The sequence below is a fragment of the Rhinatrema bivittatum genome, chromosome 3 (assembly GCF_901001135.1).
Source record: "Rhinatrema bivittatum chromosome 3, aRhiBiv1.1, whole genome shotgun sequence".
NCBI lineage: Eukaryota > Metazoa > Chordata > Amphibia > Gymnophiona > Rhinatrematidae > Rhinatrema > Rhinatrema bivittatum.
Window position 1 is genome coordinate 70,904,172 of NC_042617.1, and position 19,528 is coordinate 70,923,699.

At 45.1% G+C, this 19,528-nt stretch overlaps 1 protein-coding gene across 2 annotated transcripts in view; it reads right to left on the bottom strand.

Annotated features, from left to right (window-relative positions):
* The window catches only part of SRBD1 (S1 RNA binding domain 1), a 593,419-nt gene that overhangs the window by 565,177 nt on the left and 8,714 nt on the right, over window positions 1–19,528 (bottom strand). The window lies entirely within an intron of this gene.

Sequence of the window (19,528 nt, forward strand, 5' to 3'; positions counted from 1 at the left end):
ATAAACAGTGTTTTCCATAGAAAGCAAATGAATTAGCCATTACCTGTGGGGGGGTGACATCTGGCGGCACCACATAGACTTGTCTTTCCAAGCTAGTAGAGCTTTTGAGCTCTACTGAGTATGTGCAGGAGTTTCTATGTGGGTGTTGTCTTGTGATCCTCCTTAGTCTATATCAGAGCTAATTCTAGCTATGTAGTCAATTCACCAGGGAAGTGGATGGGTATCCATTCAACCTCCCTATCCCAGTTGGCCCACTACCCCAATAATCCTGATTTTACTAGTTTGTTACTTTGTTTTTTTCCCCTTGCTTAAGTTATCCAAGTTTATTTCCTCCTTGTTTCATTGTAAGACAATTATTTGTTACTGTCTATTTTATGGTTGAAATGTAAACCGTAGTGATAAGTAACTCTATTTGAACTTCGGGATAGAAAAGTTATAAATAAATAAATAATCTATGGAAAACACCTTTACAGTAAGCAAACTTACTTTATCTATCAATAAGCATGCTAAATTAGCCATTACAAGTGGGAAGTCCCAAGCTGAGGGTTGCAGCAGAACAACCCATTCTACACTGTGGAGCATGGACTACTGTGAGAACAAGTTATACAAAACTGCTCATCTGAATTTGTCATTCCCTGAAAGATTGCCCAGACAGTAATAGGAAGTAAAGGTATGCATTGATGACCAGGCTACAGTTTTGCAGGTATCTTTGATAGGCACTTCTTGAAGATGAGCAATAGAAGATGCCATAGCTCTCACTTGATGGGCTTTTATAAGCCTGCTAAGGTGTAGCAGTGTTGAATGTATTTAGCCAACCAGGTCGACAAAGTACGCTTGGCAACTGCCTGGCCTAGCCTGTTAGGGTTGTATAACGCAAACAGCTGAGAAGTTTGATGATGTGGCAGAGTTCATTTCTTGTTACAGGCCCAGACTCTTTTGCAGTCCAATGTATGAATGTATGGTCACATGAGATCTTGGAAAGAAGACTGGAAATGCCATGACTGATTGATAGAAACTCTGGGTGAATACAGAGGACTACCCTGTTGTGGAAGAACTGTATATAAGCTGGATAGTGTACGAGAGCTTGGAATTCAACGACTTTTAGCTGATGTCACCACTACAAGGAACAGTACCTTCCATGTCAAGAACTTAAGTGAAACCAACTCCAATGACTCAAAGGGAAAAATCATCAACTGAGAAAGTATCCTGCTCAAGTCCCATGGACCTGACAATTTTTATATCAAAGTCTTGACATGCCACAGACCCTTCATGAATTTAGATATCAGTGGATGGGTAATGATTCAGATGAACTGAACCAAATCACGGTGAACCTAGAAGATGTGGTAGGTCTGACAAACTGAAGAATAGTAAATCACCTGGATCAGATGGTATACACCCCAGGGTTCTGAAGGAACTCAAAAATGAAATTTCAGATCTATTAGTTAAAATTTGTAACCTATTATTAAAAATAATCTATTGTACCTGAAGACTGGAGGGTGGGCTAATGTAACCCCAATATTTAAAAAGGGTTCCAGGGGCAATCCAAGAAATTATAGAGGTTAGGGCTGTTCAGCTTGGAGAAGAGATGGCTGAGAGAGGATATGATAGAGATCTTTAAAATCATGAGAGGTCTAGAACGGGTAAATGTGAATCGGTTATTTATTCTTTCAGATAATAGAAGGACTAAGGGGCACTCCATGAAGTTAGCATGTAGCACATTTAAAACTAATTGGAGAAAATTCTTCTTCACTCAACACACAATTAAACTCTGGAATTTGTTGCCAGGGGATGTGGTTAGTGTAGCTGGGTTTAAAAAAGGTTTGGATAAGTTCTTGGAGGAGAAGTCCATTACCTGCTATTAATCAAGTTGTTTTATATAAAAGCCACTGCTATTACTAGCATCAGTAGCGTGGGATATACTTAGTTTTTGGGTACTTGCCAGGACTTGTAGCCTGGATTGGCCACTATTGGAAACAGGATGCTGGGCTTGATGGACCCTTGGTCTGACCCAGTATGGCAATTTCTTATGTTCTTATTAACTGGTTTAATGTCCACCTAGACATGTTATGCTACTATGGCACTGAGATGTACTAGCATTGAAGTGGCGAAACCTGAATCAGAAGAGGAGCAAGTACTTTAGCAAATGCATGGGCTCACAAGAAAACTGGACCAAAGCATTCTCTTGGCACCAAATGGAATATGTGTTCCATTTGAAGGCATAATTTCTTCTAGTTGATGGCCTGACAAAACTGTCTATAACGTCTTTAGGCAAACAGAGATCTGCGATTACAGAGCGCTCAATATCCAAGCTGTCAGGATGCTGAGGTTGGGTTGCTTGTGGATTGCATGTGGATGAAATCTTCTGCTGACTCAGTCTGCCAGCATGTTGGAGATCCTCCTGAAGATAGATGGCCTACAGGATAGCTTGGCTGCTCAATTCCAGATCTTCAGCACTTCCTAGCAAAGAAGCCATGATCTTCTGCCTCCCTGTTTGTTGACATATAACATGATTTCATTGCTGGTTTGAATCAGGATGTTTCTGCCCTGAAGAAGATGCTCGAACACTAATGGAGAACATCTTATTGCCCTTAACTCCAGCAGAGTGCTTTGAAATGGCTTTCCTTAAGGGACCAAGTGCCTTGGCTTCGAAAGGATCCTGTGTGAATGCCCCATACTTTTGTGGAGGTGTTCATTGCCAGTGTTACTTGTGGAAGTGTGTGAAGAGGAGCCCCTTCCTAGCAAATATGGGGTTACAACCATTACTGAAACTCTTGATTCATGTCGAATGTAACCTGTACCAAAGTCAACAGTTGCTGAGTTGGTTGATCTCATTGGAAATGTGGTTGAGAGAGCTGATCTCATTGAAACATCTGATGAATGGCTGCCGCCTTATGTCCTAAGACTACCAGGAGCGCGTAGAGGACAGAAGCTTGTGGATGAGTGATCTCATGATGTTCGCCCGATCTGAAAGTAGAAATACTATCTTATAGTGAGTCTTTCCAAGCCCCAACGAATTTGTGCCATTGAGTAGATACTAGATTTGATTTTTTTAAGTATTTAGAAAACCTAAGTATTGTAGAAGACAAAATATCTTGTGCAAGAAACAAGAGTTCTTTTTCCCAAGAGCTCACCGTGACTAGCCATTCATCCAGGTATGGGAAAACTTGTATTCCTAGGTGAAATAGATGTGCAGCTATCACAGAGGCATTTCGTAAAGACTCTTGTGAGCTGCCAACAGGGCAAATGGGAGTACCTAATACTGATAGTGGGAAGAATCCACCTTGAAGCGAAGATATCACCAATTTGAAGGATGGATGGGTACATGAACATATGCATCTTTTAGGTCCAAGGCACATATCCATTCGTCTTTCTGTATGTAAGCGAGAATCGTGCTGAGGGAATTTATTTTTAATATCTCTCAGAGATGTTGCGCCGGTCGCAGACGGCTGCGACCTCTGTTGCTCACCTTCTTTTTGCCTGCATCAGTAATTCTCGGACAGTTGGCGACCTCTGCCTCTCCATGCCATTCTCCTCAGCATTCCTGGGACGGCGTGGGCAATCCCGTCCGCCATCTTGAATCGGGTACTACCTAAGGCATATGCACGCCAGGCCCCATCTTCTACAAATCATGGCGGGAACCTCAGGGGCATCCCCCCCCCACATGATGTCATCTGCCTATGTGTATTTGAGCTAGCCGGTCCGAGCTACCTATAAGTTAACAAGGACTTCCTTCCTGCTGAATTCCACTTCTTCAGAGACGTGTGCTTTGCAACGCTGAACTCGTTCCCGACCAGAGATCTGAACGCTTTAGGTACCCGCTCCTCGGGGTCCTTGTCCCGTTTTGGCTATCCGCTCCTCGGAGGGCCTCTTGCCTGGAATCTCTCCACTCCTACTTCAGGCTTGTCTGGTTCAGCCTTGTGACTTCACTACCTTCTGCTGACGGAACCTCCGGTGTACCCCGTGCCTCGGGCCACTACCGTGATCGCCTCAGTAACCTTCCTTGCACACTTCAGAGTGAATACCATCTGTTCTACAGCTCCACTGGCCTGCTGCTCTACTCTCAACATTTCTCCTGTGATCCTGCGTACTCCGCACTGCGGGCCACTACCAGATCTTCAGGAGATTCCAGCAAAGGAGGAATTCAATAGTGATCATAATATGATCAAATTTGATTTCATAGAAACATAGAAATGATGGCAGAAGAAGACCAATCGGCCCATCCAGTCTGCCCAGCAAGCTTCACACTTCTTTTTTCTCATACTTATCTGTTTCTCTTGGCTCTTAGTAACCTTTGGTTCTATTTCCCTTTCACCCCCACCATTAATGTAGAGAGCAGTGATGGAGCTGCATCCAAGTGAAATATCAAGCTTGATTAGTTAGGGGTAGTAACCGCCGCAATAAGCAAGCTATACCCATGCGTATTTGTTTACTCAGACTATGTTATTCAGCCCTTATTGGTTGTTTTTCTTCTCCCCTGCCGCTGAAGCAGAGAGCTATGCTGGATATGCGTAAAGTATCAGTTTTTTCTTCTCCCCTGCCGTTGAAGCAGAGAGCTATGCTGGATATGCGTGAAGTATCAGTTTTTTCTTCTCCCCTGCCGTTGAAGCTGAGAGCTATGCTGGATATGCGTGAAGTATCAGTTTTTTCTTCTCCCCTGCCGTTGAAGCAGAGAGCTATGCTGGATATGCGTGAAGTATCAGTTTTTTCTTCTCCCCTGCCGTTGAAGCAGAGAGCTATGCTGGATATGCGTGAAGTATCAGTTTTGTCTTCTCCCCTGCCGTTGAAGCAGAGAGCTATGCTGGATATGCGTGAAGTATCAGTTTTTTCTTCTCCCCTGCCGTTGAAGCAGAGAGCTATGCTGGATATGCATGAAGTATCAGTTTTTCTTCTCCCCTGCCGTTGAAGCAGAGAGCTATGCTGGATATGCATGAAGTATCAGTTTTTCTTCTCCCCTGCCGTTGAAGCAGAGAGCTATGCTGGATATGCGTGAAGTATCAGTTTTTTCTTCTCCCCTGCCGTTGAAGCAGAGAGCTATGCTGGATATGCATTGAAAGTGAAGCATCAGGCTTATTTGGTTTGGGGGCCGCAACAAGCCAGCCACTCCCCGCTTTGTGAGTGCAAATCCTTTTTTCCACATTTCCTCTTGCCGTTGAAGCTTAGAGCGATGTTGGAGTCGCAGTAACCGTGTGTATGTTTATTGAATAAGGGTATTATCCCCAGGCAGTGGCCGTCATTCTGGCGAACCACCCACTCTTCATTGACGTCCTCTTCACTTTATGGATCCACTGACTGGAAGAGGAACAGTGTGCAAATCCAAGGCTCTCGTGCTAAACTTTCAAAAGGGAAACTTTGATAAAATTAGAAAAATTGTTAGAAAAAAACTGAAAGGAGCAGCTACAAAAGTAAAAAATGTCCAAGAGGAGTGGTCATTGTTAAATAATACTATTCTAGAAGCACAGTCCAGATGTATTCCACACATTAAGAAAGGTGGAAAGAAGGCAAAACGATTACCGGCATGGTTAAAAGGGGAGGTGAAAGAAGCTATTTTAGCCAAAAGATCTTCATTCAAAAATTGGAAGAAGGATCCAACAGAAGAAAATAGGATAAAGCATAAACATTGGCAAGTTAAATGTAAGACATTGATAAGACAGGCTAAGAGAGAATTTGAAAAGAAGTTGGCTGTAGAGGCAAAAACTCACAGTAAAAACTTTTTTAAATATATCCGAAGCAGAAAGCTTGTGAGGGAGTCAGTTGGACCCTTAGATGATCGAGGGGTTAAAGGGACACTTAGAGATAAGGCCATCGCGGAAAGATTAAATGATTTCTTTGCTTCGGTGTTTTACTGAAGAGGATGTTGGGGAGGTACCCATGATGGAGAAGGTTTTCATGGGTAATGATTCAGATGGACTGAATCAAATCACGGTGAACCTAGAAGATGTGGTAGGCCTGATTGACAAACTGAAGAGTAGTAAATCACCCGGACCAGATGGTATACACCCCAGAGTTCTGAAGGAACTAAAAAATGAAATTTCAGACCTATTAGTACAAATTTGTAACTTATCATTAAAATCATCCATTGTATCTGAAGACTGGAGGATAGCAAATGTAACCCCAATATTTAAAAAGGGCTCCAGGGACGATCCGGGAAACTACAGACCGGTTAGCCTGACTTCAGTGCCAGGAAAAATAGTGGAAAGTGTTCTAAACAGCAAAATCACAGAACATATAGAAAGACATGGTTTAATGGAACAAAGTCAGCATGGCTTTACCCAGGGCAAGTCTTGCCTCACAAATCTGCTTCACTTTTTTGAAGGAGTTAATAAACATGTGGATAAAGGTGAACCGATAGATATAGTATACTTGGATTTTCAAAAGGCGTTTGACAAAGTTCCTCATGAGAGGCTTCTAGGAAAAGTAAAAAGTCTTGGGATAGGTGGTGATGACCTTTCATGGATTGCAAACTGGCTAAAAGACAGGAAACAGAGAGTAGGATTAAATGGACAATTTTCTCAGTGGAAGGGAGTGGAAAGTGGAGTGCCTCAGGGATGTGTATTGGGACCCTTACTGTTCAATATATTTATAAATGATCTGGAAAGAAATACGACGAGTGAGATAATCAAATTTGCAGATGACACAAAATTGTTCAGAGTAGTTAAATCACAAGCAGATTGTGATAAATTGCAGGAAGACCTTGTGAGACTGGATGCCCAATTTTCCAAATGGCAGATGAAATTTAATGTAGATAAGTGCAAGGTGATGCATATAGGGAAAAATAACCCATGCTATAATTGGGTTCCATATTGGGTGCTACAACCCAAGAAAGAGATCTAGGTGTCATAGTGGATAACACACTGAAATCGTCGGTTCAGTGTGCTGCGGCAGTCAAAAAAGCAAACAGAATGTTGGGAATTATTAGAAAGGGAATGGTGAATAAAACGGAAAATGTCATAATGCCTCTGTATCGCTCCATGGTGAGACTGCACCTTGAATACTGTGTACAATTCTGGTCGCTGCATCTCAAAAAAGATATAATTGCGATGGAGAAGGTACAGAGAAGGGCTACCAAAATGATAAGGGGAATGGAACAACTCCCCTATGAGGAAAGACTAAAGAGGTTAGGACTTTTCAGCTTGGAGAAGAGACGACTGAGGGGGGATATGATAGAGATGTTTAAAATCATGAGAGGTCTAGAACGGGTAGATGTGAATTGGTTATTTACTCTTTCGGATAGTAGAAAGACTAGGGGGCACTCCATGAAGTTAGCATGGGGCACATTTAAAACTAATCGGAGAAAGTTATTTTTTACTCAACGCACAATTAAACTCTGGAATTTGTTGCCACAGGATGTGGTTAGTGCAGTTAGTATAGCTGTGTTTAAAAAAGGATTGGATAAGTTCTTGGAGGAGAAGTCCATTACCTGCTATTAAGTTCACTTAGAGAATAGCCACTGCCATTAGCAATGGTAACCTGGAATAGATTTCGTTTTTGGGTACTTGCCAGGTTCTTATGGCCTGGATTGGCCACTGTTGGAACAGGATGCTGGGCTTGATGGACCCTTGGTCTGACCCAGTATGGCATTTTCTTGTGTTCTTATGTCCCCGGGGTACCCCCCTCCGCAGACCACTACCAGGGATATCATCGAGTCATCCATATCTCTGGACTGTGTCTACCTATCCCACTTGGAGGGATCCTCTATATTTCCGGTATAATAAAGTCTATTTCTGTTGTGTCAGTCTCAGCTAAGGCCACGCCTATAGTGGTGAGTCCCCATAGGGCTCCTTCCTGTGGGTGGAGTCAGCTCTCACCCTGATCCAGGGTCTACAAATATAGCAGAATATAACAGATTGCTAACTCCATGGACTCGGCTCAGGTCTCAGCCCTTCAGGCCATCCCTGGTCTGGCCCAACGTATTGCTGAACAACAGAGGGCTTTAGAGACCTTGACTAATGCATTCAGTTGCATTCACGACTGAATACCCCGAGTACGTCTGATAAAGATGCCTCATCATCAGTGATTTCCGGACAAACTGCAGTACCACTGCCAGCCCCTACTCGCTTCTCAGGAGATTCCCTGGTATGTAGAGGCTTCCTCAATCAGTGCTGTATGCACTTTTCTTTAAAACCAACCTACTTTCCCTACTGCGGTATCCAAGACCACGTATATCCTGTCTCTTTTAGATGGGAAAGCCCTGGCTTGGGCTTCACCTCTCTGGGAGCACAATGACCCGATCCTTAGCGACTTGCCAGGTTTTCTTGCTCTCTTTAAGTCCGTATTTGACGACCCTGCAAGCAAGACAGTCGCTGGATTCACTCTGTTACATCTCCAACATATGTGCTACATTTAATGATTACCAGCATATACATTTTTTCAAAAAAATATAAAAAAAGCAAAAAAGCAAAAAAAAGAATATTAGAAATTAAGAATAAAGGGAGCCAAGTGACTGATGATAAGCTTTTAAGCACACACTAACAGTGATGGGTTGCAGAACAAGGTATACTAACTCAACCCAGTGCTCTATGATGGTCACTTGGCAACATACATAATTTTGCCCACTATATAAGATTTTTGTGAGAAATCTGTTTGACTTATTGATATGTGTTCACCCCTACAGGCGAGATTGGGACTCCAATTTGAGGAATCACTACAGCAATAGTAGAGATGAGAAGCTGAATAGTTCTCTCATTTCCTTGGTCAAAGAAGCAAAGAAACATCTTACAAACCTGCAATCTGGTCAAGTGACTGATGTGTCCTCTGACTTGGTGTCAGCAATGGAACATCCTCTTCGGAGACCAGGATAGGTTCCTGCATCTGAATGTACAGATTTGTTGGATGTGAATGGAATTATGGAACGTACCAGATTCAGTGTTTCCAAACAAAGAACCTCCATCCACAGCCTGAACAGAATGAGAGTTCTTGTTATTGGAGGTGGCAGAGGTAATTGAGTCCTTCCGCTGCAGATCTAGAACGGGCTGCATTTAGTTGTGCTGGTAGAGCAGTCTGATAAGCTGGCAGTTGGGCTTCATGAATCAATAGCTACGATGGAATGCAATGCCTGGATGCTTTGGAAGAGCACAACTTTTTATTGCTTTGACAGATCTTTAGAGAGTTGTGTCAAGGAATCTGGGACAGAGCAAGGATGTTGCATTGAATCATCGATCGCATCGGATTGCGCCATGTGTTTTTGTACTGTGCATTGTGGACTGGATGTACCATGGGGCCCGGGCATGGAAGCCTCGAGGTGCATCAATGAAGAGTGATCCAGACATACCACTGGATTTGGTGCTTCAAGCATCGAGTGCACCAGTGCACCGTGCATTAGCTCAGCATGTGTCAAATGCACTGATGGGATGTGCATCGGGTGTCCCAAAGCTTTGGGCATCAGGTGCATCAACTGTGCCAATAGTAGTCACTTTAACTGTGCCGGTGCACCATGCTTTAAGTGCTTATGCTTCTTTGATGCAGGCTCCAATAGTTCCAATAACTGCAGCAACTTTTTCTTTGATGCAGGGAGGCTGACACTATTCAACCCTGTGGCTTCAGCCTGAGCCGAGGGGGGGAAGAAGCTCTAGTTCCTGCTCTTATTCCGACAAGATTTACAGAGCTCCTCAATCCTAATCCTCCTGGAATGTTGGGAGCATGGGGGATATCCATCCACAACTGTAACAATTCTTATCATCATGATCTGACCCAAGGTACCGACGGCACAGTTTTCAAGGTGCGGACTCACCATGGAGCGATACAGAGGCATTATATCATCCTCTGTTTTATTCACTATTCCCTTCCTAATAATTCCTGTTTGCTTTTTTGACCTCCACAGCACCCTGAGCCAACAATTTCAAAGTATTGTCCACTATGACGCCTAGATCTCTTTCCTGGACGGTAGCTCCTAATATGGAACCTAACATCGTGTAACTATAGCATGGGTTATTTTTCCCTATATGCATCACCTTGCGCTTATCCACATTAAATTTCATCTGCCATTTGGATGCCCAATTTTCCAGTCTCACCTTTAATAGTGTGTGCGCAATTCTGGTTGCCACATTTCAAAAGAGATTTAGTTGCACTGGAGAAAGTACAGAGAAGGTGACCAAATGATAAAGAGCATGGAATGAAAGGCTAAAGAGGTTAGGGCTGTTCAGCTTGGAAAAGAGACAGCTGAGGGGGGATATGAAAGAGGTCTACAAAATCATGAAAGGACTTGAATGAGTAAATGTGAAATTTATTATCCGAAAGAGTAAATAACTAAGGGCTAGGGGCACTCCAGGAAGTTAGCAAGTAGCACATTTACAACAAATTGGAGAAAATTCTTTTTCACTCAACACACAATTAAGCTCTGGAATTCATTACCAGAGAATGTGTTAAGGCAGTCAGTGTAGCTGGGTTTAAAATATGTTGGATAAGTTCCTGGAGGAGAAATCCATAAATTGTTATTAATCAATAGGAAATAGCCACTGCTTCTTGCCAGCATTACTAGCATGGGATCTATTTAATATCTGAGTACTTGCCAGGTACTTGAGACTTGGATTGGCCACTGTTGTCCAAATCCCAGAGACTGTTGTACTCAAAACTGGAGGTGCAGCATTCTAGGCAAGATTTGAGTGTTTACCATAATTTCAAGGGTAATGCCTTAAGAATGTCATGAACTGGTAAGGCAGCAGGTTCAGCCAGTGTATCAGAATCTTTAGGAGACCAAGAAGCTCTTTTTTCTAGGTCTTTGTCCTTATAATTAAGAATACCCAGTGCTGTTGACAACTTGTCAACAAATTTGGAATTCATAAGGTCTTCTGGAGAAGAATATTCCAGAAGATCTGGCAGAGGATGCAACAGTATTCCAGGGGACTCCTCATCTGATCCTAGTGGTAGTGGCTAACTCAGCCAGTATGCCAATAATGAATAAGAGAAAGAAGGACATTCCTCTGTTTGAGATTTCAGAAGGGAGGCCTGGTCTACTGCCTCCAAATGAGTGGAATCTACTACAAAGGAATGTATTGATGAAGGCCCTCTAATATGAGGTTCTGATGTTGAAAACACACCAAAAGATGAGTTTAGGACTCCAATCTGAGAAACTGTTAAAGCGAGTGTTGAAGAGAGGTGTTGGAGCATTCCATTCATTTTGCAAGTGAGGTCAAGAAATTTCTCACTAACCCTGCAACATAGTCATACTATTGCTGTGCACTTTGACCTAAAGTGAGCAGAGAAACATCTTCTGAAACTAGAACAGGTTCCTGCAGAGTAATAGGTGGTGGATTTGAGGACAAGAGCACTATCGAACTGATAAGATCCAGCATCTGCAATCAAAGACCTTCCACTACCAACCTTGGGGATGTTAGCTGTCAAACTATTGGTGGAGGTAAGGGCAATCTTACTCCTTATCCTGCAGATCTTGGATGGCTACTGAAGTTTTCTGTCGGTAATTTTCTTGGCTCTCAGGAAGGAGATGTGGAATCTCTGGATGAGGAAGAGGATCATGAGCCCTTCTTGAGTTGTAGTTGAGGAAGATCCAGGGGCATCATGGAGCTAAATATGCATCTGATGCATCATGGCCTGCATCAGGTATACCAGTACATGAGGAGGAGAAGATATCACTGCATCAGAAGACTCAAGATGCAGAGTGCATTGGTATGACTTGCATCGGTGAATTGTAGGTTGATGTACCTTGTACTGGTTTAGCATGCATCAGGTGCATCAAATGCATAGATGCATCTTATGGCCAGTGTGTCATGCACTGCACTTTGGATGCTTTGATGCCACATGTGCATGCTTGGATGCATCGGTCTTTCAATGCACCATGTTGAGATGAGACCTGCACATGTGGTCTCATCTCAACCGAAGAGGGATGGCACAATGAAGCTGGCATCGACTCATCTCATGAAAATGGTTTATGAAGGCGTCAGGGCAGTTGAACTCAACTCCACAGCTGCAGTCATTGCATATGGGGGAGTTTTGGACCACCAGCGGCTCACGTGGCTTTCCTGAGGCAGCAGACAATGCGGCACCGCAGGAAGATGATCTACTGCTATTCCTGATTTATGCAGCTCTTCCATAAGCAAAGCCCTGGAGCGCTGTGATCACAGGGACATCCATACACAGGCTACATAGTTTTTCTGGTTGTGGCCTGGTTCCAGATAGCAGTAGCATAAATTGTAGTCATCTGTGCAAAACATTATGTTTCCACATGGGCAGTTGTTGATATCACTCACCTTTGTAGACTTTTTCACGTAGATAAGCAGCATGAATTACCCATGCTGTATGGGTACGTCCTCCATGCCACTAGGTGGCGGAGCTCTCAAAGTCTATTACAGACTTTTAGCTAGGTACTCCCTCCCTGCTATATCCTGGCAGGATCACCTCAGGTACCTCAGTCTGATTTTTTCCACACAACAGTGCGCGGAGCTCTCTACTCTCCTCTCTTTAACTTAAAAAAAAATAAAAAAATAAATACCGAAAGAGAGAAAGAAATAGAACTTACTTAATTTGTATTTTAACTTAAAAAAATGTTTTCTTCAGAGCAAGATCCTCTTCAGCATCTCGGCACACCCCCTCCCCCTCTCAGATGATTACCTTCCTCTGATGATCTCCTCGGTTGACCCCACGATGGCAGGGCTGGCACAGAGTGCAGATAGGGGGAGGACCTCAGTTTCTTCGTGGACTGACAACCGACAGCTTTGCCTCAAAACAGGCTACCTGTCACATCACACATGCTCAAAATCAACTCCAGGAGCGCAGGACATCATTCAACATCTAGGGACACCCACGCCCCCTCTCCTCCCATCCGACTTACTGCTTGAATTGTCTCCTCGGTTACCCCCGGTCTACCCGGGCTGGCACTGAGTAGAGAAGGGAGGGGAGCCTTTGCAGCCGTTTTTGCTTACCAGCTGTCAAAAAAAAAAAAGCGTCAAAGCCTCGACGCACACCGGCGCCAACTGTTATAATTAACTAATGGAGCGCGCCGGGAGGAGGACCATCACATAACCGCTTGCGCCGGGGGAGGACCGTCACATCGACACGTGCGCCGGACGCATTGATGCGTGCACCGGGGCACTCATGCAGTAGCCGGCCACCGACTCCGGGTGTGCGCTGTCGCGCACCCTCATTGTACAGAGCACTGAAGCATCTGCGCGCCTGCCGGAGCGCCAAGGCATCAACGTGCCCACCAGCGCCGGGGTATATGTGTGGCCTTCAGCCGCCCCACAGGTCCGGGCTCCATCACCGTGGGCACAGCTCGCGCAGGCGTCGGAAACGAACAGTAAGGGCACACATGCATGTGACCGCCGTGCCATCCATGCGACCGTCTGTGCGCAGGCCCATCCACTCAGCCACCGGAGAGCGGACCCATCCGTGCTGCTGCCGATCAGCAGGCCCATCCACATCAACATCTCAGAGCATGAGCATACCTGCAAGACCGCAGGCAGGCCGAACTGGGAGCACAGTCCAACCCTCATGCACGTGCACAAATTCGCCTACCCTTGGCAGGCCCAACAAATCTCCGAGACTACATGTGGCATGGCTCAGGTAAAAAAAAAAAAAAAAAAAAAAGATAAATACCTTTCTACAGTCACTCCGACGTGACGCGGACGTCACGTGGTTCCCCGCGCGTTCGCTCCGGGACACAACCGGACACAACCGGAACTTTTGGCCAGCTTGGGGGGGCCTCCTGACCCCCCCCCAAGCTGGCCAAAAGTTCCGGTTGTGTCCAACGAGGGTCCCGGAGTGAACGCGCGGGGAATCACGTGATGTCCGCGTCACTCCGACGTGACGCCGTCACGTGCTCCTCGCAAAGGAATATAGAAATGGCGCCCTGACTCTCCGCTGGACCACCAGGGAGTTTTGGTAAGTCTTGGGGGGGGATTAAGGAGGGTGAGGGGTTTAAATTTTTATTTAGGATCAACAATCGCGATTTCCAACGTATTCAACATAGCTATGTTGAATAAGTTGGAAATCCGATCGTTTTCGCCTCATCACTTTAAGTTAAAAAAAAAAATTACGTTGCGTTTTACATATGCATTGAAAACGAATGCACACCCCTAGCATTTTCTCCCTCTATACATATCTGCAATGCCCCAGAAACAGCAAGGAAAACCAAACAAGGCACAGCTGTGCCAAGTTAAGTTTCCACTCCTCCAAGGTGAACAAATACATTCAGCAGGTGCCCTCCCTCAGCTGTGTGCATATAAGCAGCAAACAAAGCAAGCCCCGATGCTGACTTTTGTCCCCCAAGGAAAATGGCACAGCCACTACTTACTACCACCTCCAGGGAGTCACTGCCAGCTGCTAAGCAGACCCAGGTTTTCTCCCATTTCTGATCTTCCAAGAATTAGGCTTTTTTTTTCTTCACCAGAGAGGGAGTAGGGACAGAGAGAGAGAGGGAGAGAGCAGTCCTTCAGGCTCTGTTTTTTTGTTTTCTTTTTAATTTAAGGGTTGCCAGATTCCTATGGATCCAGGAATCATTCACTGGAAGTTCCACAGACCCTTAAGGATACTGAGATCATCCCCAGGAGCTCAACCACGGCAGAGCCTGGGAGAATGCTCCCACTGAGGAAATCAAACCCTAAAGGCTGCTGTTCCAGGAGCAACAAGAACTCAACCAGGTTGGGGGATCCGCTTCATGTGTCTGCAGTTGCCAGAGACAAAGACTACTGAATTCAACTAGGACCATACCCCAAAGTGAGATCATAAAAGAGGTGTGTCTTCTGTCTCCATCAGCTAAGAAAGGGGGAAATCCCAGACACAATGACTGATCTAACAAAGAAAAGGAAAAAAAGTAGCCGAAAATGTTTTGAGAGATCATATTTTCCCCAATTTTGAGATCCCTCGACTGGCTGCTAATTAAGCAAAGAGTTAAATTTGAGACTGCTACTTTTGTATGAACAACTCATTCATTACTCTTCAGGACAGCAGTTGTTGACTATCCCTGTGGTGTTATTGGCATGGCTGCAGCGTATTCAGAGTCATGTGTTTTCTTTGGTAGCTCCCACCCTTTGAAATAGTCTTCCTGGGAGCTTGCAGCTGCAGACAAATTACGAGTGCTTCAGAAAATGTTTAAAACTATACTTGCTCAGTGAGGTGTTTTTTGTGCTGCTTTTATGAATGTTAATGTTTGTATGATTTTACTAGTTTGGTTTTTTTTAAGAGATTGTTATCCACCTTGAACAGTATGTTGGTAATAAGGCAGGCTATAAATTTTTATAAATAAAAATAAACAAATATACATGGTGGAAAGCCAACAGTCACTAAGCAGCGCATTGTTCGGAAGGAGGTATCTGACAAAGCAAGTGTGAAGATCTGTGTGCAATGCACACTTCCTGCCAGCAAGGGCCCTCAGTGGGCCATGTTACACCTGCTGCTAGTCATGCTAGTGGCCATGTTTCCTGCACTGCCACAGTTTAAAAGCTGTCTTCATAGTAAGTACTAGGGATGTGAATCGTTTTTTGACGATTTAAAATATCGTCCGATATATTTTAAATCGTCAAAAATCGTTAGGGCCACGATACAATACCAATTCCCCCGATTTATCATCAAAAAATCGTAAATCGGGGGAAGGGGGAGGGCAGGAAAACCGGCACACTAAAACCCCCTAAAACCCACCCCCGACCCTTTAAATTAAATCCCCCACCCTCCCGAACCCCCCCCAAATGCCTTAAATTACCTGGGGGTCCAGCGGCACACTAAAAACACCCTAAAACCCACCCACGGCACACTAAAACCCCCTAAAACCCACCCCGACCCTTTAAATTAAATCCCCCACCCCAAATGCCTTAAATTACCTGGGGGTCCGTAGCGGCGGTCCATAGCTTAAATTACCCCCGCGTCCGTAGCTAAATCGGGGGAAGGGGGAGAGCAGGAAATCCGGCACAGTAAATCGTGGTGTCTTCAGCCGGCGCCATTTTGCAAAATGGCCGCCGCAAAATGGCGGCGGCCATAGACCAATACGATTCGACGCAGGAGGTCGTTCCGGACCCCCGCTGGACTTTTGGCAAGTCTTGTGGGGGTCAGGAGGCCCCCCCAAGCTGGCCAAAAGTTCCTGGGGGTCCAACGGGGGCCCCTGGAGCGATCTCCTGCCGCGAATCGTTTCCGTACGGAAAATGGCGCCGGCAGGAGATCGACTGCAGGAGGTCGTTCAGTGAGGGTTCCAGACCGCCGCTGAACGACCTCCTGCAGTCGATCTCCTGCCGGCGCCATTTTCCGTACGGAAACGATTCGCGGCAGGAGATCGCTCCAGGGGCCCCCGCTGGACCCCCAGGAACTTTTGGCCAGCTTGGGGGGGCCTCCTGACCCCCACAACACTTGCCAAAAGTCCAGCGGGGGTCCGGAACGACCTCCTGCGTCGAATCGTATTGGTCTATGGCCGCCGCCATTTTGCGGCGGCCATTTTGCAAAATGGCGCCGGCTGAAGACACCACGATTTACTGTGCCGGATTTCCTGCTCTCCCCCTTTCCACGATTTAGCTACGGACCCGGGGGTAATTTAAGCTACGGACCGCCGCTACGGACCCCCAGGTAATTTAAGGCATTTGGGGTGGGGGATTTAGTGTGCCGCTGGACCCCCAGGTAATTTAAGGCATTTGGGGTGGGGGATTTAATTTAAAGGGTCGGGGGTGGGTTTTAGGGGGTTTTAGTGTGTGTTCACGATTTTAACGATTTTTCACGATAATCTAAACACCCAAACGGCGACAATACGATTCCCTCCCCCTCCCAGCCGAAATCGATCGTTAAGACGATCGAGGACACGATTCACATCTCTAGTAAGTACTTGCCTCATCTTGGAGTCTACTACAGTGTGCATTATGGCCAAATTAGTCCTAGTCATTGCCTTAGCTCTGTATTTGGCCTTCTGTGTTTCTTAGTCTTAGCTTTATTTCTTTGGTGTTTGTTCATGTGTCCTGTTTGGCCGCAGATTCATGGCCTTCTGTTTCTCTTGTTTTGGTCTTGTTTGGTTCCTGTTTTGTAGTACTCTTCCCTGTTCTGTCTTGCTTCATGGGCACCCTTTTGTTTTATCCTAGCTTTAGTCCTGCCCTGTTTTAGTGGGTGCCTTTCAATCCTGTGTGCACCTCAAGTTCAAGTCCCGCCAGCTACCAGAACCTGAGAACTCAACCAGAGGGGGGAAGTAGCTGATTAGGCGGAAAATTTCTGGTGCCAGGCCAGACCTGTTCCTGGATTCAGTCTGCTCCTGGTATCCATAACTGGCACCCATGCCCTGACATCAAAATGAGACCATACAAATCCCACAAAAACACCATCATGAACTCCCTCAAGCCTGGCTTAAGTTTTTCAGGTTCCGGTCTTGAACTACAACTCAGTTATGTGCTTTGCTGTTTCTTTGAAAAAGACCCATTTTTTTAGTTCAGAACCAAGAATCTGGATTTGCCATTTGTGTTTTACTAGGAATGCCTCGCACATTTGTGTGGCTTGTCTGCTTTCAAGACTCCAACCTTAGCTCTAGCTGAGTCAGCCTCAGTCCCAGCTCCAGTTAAGTCAGACAGCTCATTCCAGCCTTGTCATGCAAACTTTAATCAAACAAGCAGAAACTGCTTCCAATCCTGCCTTGCGGAGTCCATCTCAGCCAGAAGCCACTTCTAATGCTGCACTGCAATTCCATCTACGCCAATAAAACTGTTTCAAGTCTTGTGCTAAGTGTTCCACAGCCTGCTCTGGGGCCCGTACCAACCAGCAGCGGCTGTTCCACAGCCCGCTCTGGGGCCCGCACCAACCAGCAGCTGATGTTCCACCGCCCGCTCTGGGGCCCGTACCAACCAGCAGCTGATGTTCCAGAGAATCCAGTTCCAGCACCAGCAGTAGCTGATCAAGACTCCACACAGGCAACCTAATACTGAACCCACCATTCTACTGATAATATAACCAATGTATTTTTGTAAGAATAGGAGTAATACGCTCCCACATACGAATATTTGACAACAACAGTGCTGCAGAATTCTCCACCAGTTGTAGAGTGACATAATATTGGCAGGAAGGCCAATATATAAAAACAATCACTGGAGGACGAATACTAAAGAAAACTATGCAGTAACATTTAACTATAAAAAGGGAGACTAAGATTAAAAAAAGGATATTTGTTAGAAAAAAAAAATTAAAGGAGCAACCCACAAGGTTGAACACTGTTTAAAATTACCATCCTTGAGGCCCAGACAAAGTGTATTCAGTGCATGCAGAAAGGTCAAAAGAAAACCAAATGACTGCCAACATGGTTTAATAGTGAGGTGAAGGAGGCATTTAAAGCCAAAAGAGCATAATTTAAATATGGACACCAGACAAATAAGGAAAATAGGGAAGAGCATAAACAATGGCAAGTTAGATACAGTGCATTCAGAAAGTATTTCACTTTTTTCACACTTTGTTATGTTACAGCCTTATTCTAAAATGGATATGCATTTTTTTTACCTCCTCAATCTACACACAATACCCCATGACAAAAAGAATCAGGTTTGTAGAAATTTGTGCAATTTGAAAACAATGACATATCATATTTTACATAAGTATCCAGACTATTTGCTATGACCCTCAAAGTTGAGCTCAAGTGCATCCTGTTTTCATTGATCACCCTTGGATGTTTCTCCAATTTGATTGGAGTCCACCTGGGGTAAATTCAATTGATTGGACATGATTTGGAAGGGCACACACTTGACTATATAAGGTCCCACAGTTGGCAGTGCCATGTCAGAGCAAAATCAAAGCCATGAAGTCAAAGGAATTGTCTGTAGACCTCTGGGACAGGATTGTGTCGAGGCAAAGATCTGGAGAAAAGACAAAAAGATTGCTGCAGCATTGAAGGTCCAGAAGAACATAGTGGCCTCCATCATTCTTAAATGGAAGCCGTTCAGAACCATTCCTAGAGGTGGATTCCTGCCCAACTTGAGCCAGGGAGGTGACTAAGAACCCGACAGAGCTCCAGAGGTTCCACTGTGGAGATGGGAGAATGTTCCAGAAGGACAACCAACTCTGCAGCACTCACCAATCAGGCCTTTATGATATAGTGGCCAGATGAAAGCCACTCCTCAGTAAAAGACACATACCAGCCCACTTGGAGATTGCCAAAAGGCACTTAAAAGGACTCTCAGAGCATGAGAAACAAGATTCTCTGGTCTGATGAAATCAAGATTGAACTCTTTGGCATGAATGCCAAGCATCGATCGTGATGGGAGGAAACCAGGCACCTCTCATCACCTAGCAAATACCATCCTTAACAGTGAAGCATGGTGGTAGCAGCATATGCTGTGGGATATTTTTCAGCTGCAGGAACTGGGAAACTAGTCAGGATCGAGGGAAAGATGAACGGAGAAAAGTTCAGAGATCCTTGATGAAAATCTGCTCCAAGACACTCTGGACCTCAGACTGGGATGATGATTCACCTTCCAACAGGACAACAATCCTAAGCACACAGCCAAGACAATGCAGGAGTGGCTTCAGTAGAAGTCTGTGAATGTCCTTGAGTGGCCTAGCCAGAGCCCAGACTTGAACCTGATCGAACATCACTGGAGATACCTGAAAACAGCTGTGCATTGACGCTCCCCAT